The sequence below is a fragment of the Phodopus roborovskii genome, unplaced genomic scaffold (genome assembly GCF_943737965.1).
Source record: "Phodopus roborovskii unplaced genomic scaffold, PHOROB, whole genome shotgun sequence".
In the NCBI taxonomy this organism is placed as follows: Eukaryota; Metazoa; Chordata; class Mammalia; order Rodentia; family Cricetidae; genus Phodopus; species Phodopus roborovskii.
The window spans coordinates 57,311,437-57,314,971 of NW_026126418.1; positions in this window are offsets into that span (position 1 = coordinate 57,311,437).

A 3,535-nucleotide genomic window follows, 5' to 3' on the forward strand; every position below is an offset into this window, starting at 1 on the left:
CATGCCTTGGGGTCAGGGTTTTCTTCTGTATTCTCTAAGGCCTGGTATATAGCACTGTGGTTACTCACTTTGTTTTGGTATTATACATGTATGGTGGCTGGCTTTATTGACAATTTTCCTTTTATTTTTATTAGAAAAAAATTACCATGCAAGATAATTTGGTCATGTTTTACCCCTTCCACAACTCCTAGATCCTCCTACCTGCCTACCAATGCAACTCTATACACACTTTCCTTTTGTTTCTCATTTTCCCTCACACTCTCTCTTCCTTTTCTTCTGTCATTCTCCCCCTCTCAAAAATGACATATACACAATGAATGAAAATAAAATAAAAAGAGACAGGCAGATAAAGCATCCATACACACAAAACCTAAAACAAAATATAATGTCCTCAAAAAGACCATGAAGTTCATTCTGTGTTTGCCAACTACTCCTGGGCATGTGCCTCCCTTGAGTGTGGTTGATATACCCAAATGACACTCCAGTAGAGAAAACTAACATTTTCACTTGCTAGTGGGTATCAATTATAACTAGCTTCTTGCTTAATAGTGGTCCTTCTGAAAAACTACATGGAAACTTATAATTGCAGAACCTTTTTAAAATCTATGCATATTTGGATGGAATTTAAATGGAGTCACCATATAGTGGGACAGACAATATCATAGCTAAACATCTTATATTCCTAAAGAAAAACTCCAGAGCCAGAAATGAGTGACAGCTACATCTTGTTGATTCCTTGGGCAACCCCAAATATCACAATCTATTGCCAAGGCTATTTATCGGTTGCTTTTCACAACCCATGGTAAGACCCAATTGCTGAAGACAATACTTCTACCATTAAACATGAAGAAGTTGAGTTGATGCCCATTTTGAGTTTGTTGTTAAAAGCAGACACTGGTGAAGTGCTTTGTGATTTTTCACACTCATTTTGATGACAGTAGCAATTATAATTTCACTGTGTGGAGCACTAGAGAACTCAGTTAAAGATTAGAGGTCCCTAGCACAAGCCAGTGGCTACTTCAACTATTGCAACACACTAATCTTTGTCTCTGTGAAAACTAGTAAGAACAAGCTGAGGGCTCCTAGATGTAACATGACCTCACCACTTTCTTGCTTGTTGAGCAAACTGGGCATTTGTACTTTTATTTTATTCTGTAATGACCTCACAGTTTTGAGAGACATGTTCCATAGGAAGAAAACTATGAATTCTAAGCATGTGGGCACTATCATTTTTTGTTGCCATCAAATATCATAATGACAGTAGCAGGAGCTACTTCCTCTTTCAGACCTAAAGCTACTGAGGAATTCCTTTTGATGTTTTTCTTTGGATGGAGTGAATTCCTCTTAGATGGGCTACAGTTATAGGAGGGTATCCTTCCCTGTGCATTTGACCATTTGACTATTGAGGACCCTGTTCTCAACTCTCTCTGCTTCAACTGTCCCTTCAGTTTGTTTTGATACCTATATCTTTTTTATTATCTTTTGCCACTATGCTGCAAGTGGAAATAATACAATAAAATTTCAGATAGTTTTTCTCTTCTTGTTTCAATATGGGAAAATTAGAAATCTAGCATATGTATGGTTTCTATGATCTCTTTTGTCAGTGATAGTTTGACTTTTAGTCAATTTATTTCATTTTAAGGTGCTTGTTCCCAGTCAGTTTCATGTCTTCACAGAAGACTATACCTATCCATGTAATAGAATCTAGTGTAAGACAGGAAGTGATAAAACAAGAAAGAAAAAAACAAAAACAGAGTTTGCAAATTAGAACTAGAGATTTTCATCACTTTTATTTAATGCTAATGCCTTTCTTACAATGAAGATCATTAAAATTCTTCGCAATGCTTTTGGAACCAATAGTTATGAGCATACTGTCAGCCCTGCAAGCAAACATTCACTGTGAGTTTCTATTTTAATAAAAATTTTGATATGTACTTTATCATATGTATTACATAAAATAAATGGGTTTGTCTAGAGTTCAGTTTTCCTCTCTATATAGAACAGGATTACCAGTGAATGATGGAATGAGTGAAACACACTGTTGTTTACTTGACATGGGAATTTGCAACAACAACAAAAAAAAAAAGGCTGAAAAATAGTGTTTAGACTACTAGGAATGATTATGATAAAATTGCAGGTTGTAAAATTAGTTAATTGGCAATGTTATTATAATGCTGTTAACAAATTGCTTTTAAGAACATACAGAAAAGAAGCAGAAAGTGGGGAGGATGAGGTAGGGGACTAGAAGGTACCTGTATGCGATAATCATGAGATTGATAGCAGTACCTGGAATTTAATAAAATGGATTGTGAGATATTTTTCTCTACATGTTTTATCTTAAGTGTTCAATGTAGCATAGAGCCATAAGGATTAGGAACAGAAAGACATAACTATTGTGGTAAGTACAATCATAAGAAAATTGAACAAAGAACAGTTTCTTTATATATAAATAGAATCTTTATATATAAAATGAGCATTTCCTGAATAAGCAAATTAATTTCAAATTATTGGCTTGATATTACAATATATGAATAATAAAATAAATATCTCATTCAAGAGATTAAAATTTCAAACTTTAGAAATTATATTCAAAATGAATAGATCATGAATGCCTTATAGATGTCTCACCACTTATTCATAAACATTATACTTGCTTATTAAGTAACAGTGCTTTTAAATATCATCCAGTGACCTTAATAGCATTTGCATTGTTGTGTAGCTGCCACCACCATCTCTGAACCTTTTTCATCTCCCTAAACTGGAACTTTGTCCCTGTCAAGTATTTCCTGTTCCCCTTCCCATCCATCCCCGGTAATACTTCTACTTTCTGCCTATGAATTTGGCCACTCAGGGGCTTCATGTAATTAGTATTAGATATTTGTTTCTGTTTTTCTTCACTCAAATTCCACCTTTAAGTTCTACCCAGACTGCTATATTTGTCAGAATTTGCTTTCTCTCTGGTAGCTAAATAATCCTATTGTGTGTACATACCTCATGGCTTACCCATTCATCATCAGCTTGGGTTGTGTGTACCTTTGTCACTATATTTGTGAATACGTAGGGTTTGCTTTGGATTTCTCCAGGCACGTACATTATAATTCTATGTTTGATTTAATGTCTGGAAGAACTCCACTGTGCTTGCCACAACGACAGCATGACTTCACATTATGTGTGTAGTGAGCACTTTCTATGTAAGGATGTGTATGCATGATGAGCTGAGTGTGGAAGACTAGCTTGGATGTCATTGTTTAATTTTCTTTTGTCCTGACTATTTACAAGTTATGTATAACTTAACCACCAAATGAAATGAAACTGAATCCCTCGGCAGGAATAGGGTTTGGGGCTGGGAGGAGTGGTTTCCACCTCACCATGTGCTGAGGAAGGAGTACTGCTAATGCCCCCTTACTGGAAGAAAACCTCCTGACCTTCTATGGCAATCTTTTCAGTTACAGAAAGGAGAAAAGTGAAGGGCAGCAGTATGAATGCACTATGCTTTTGGACCATGTCAAAAATCAGATAGTTCTTCTGCTCCCTC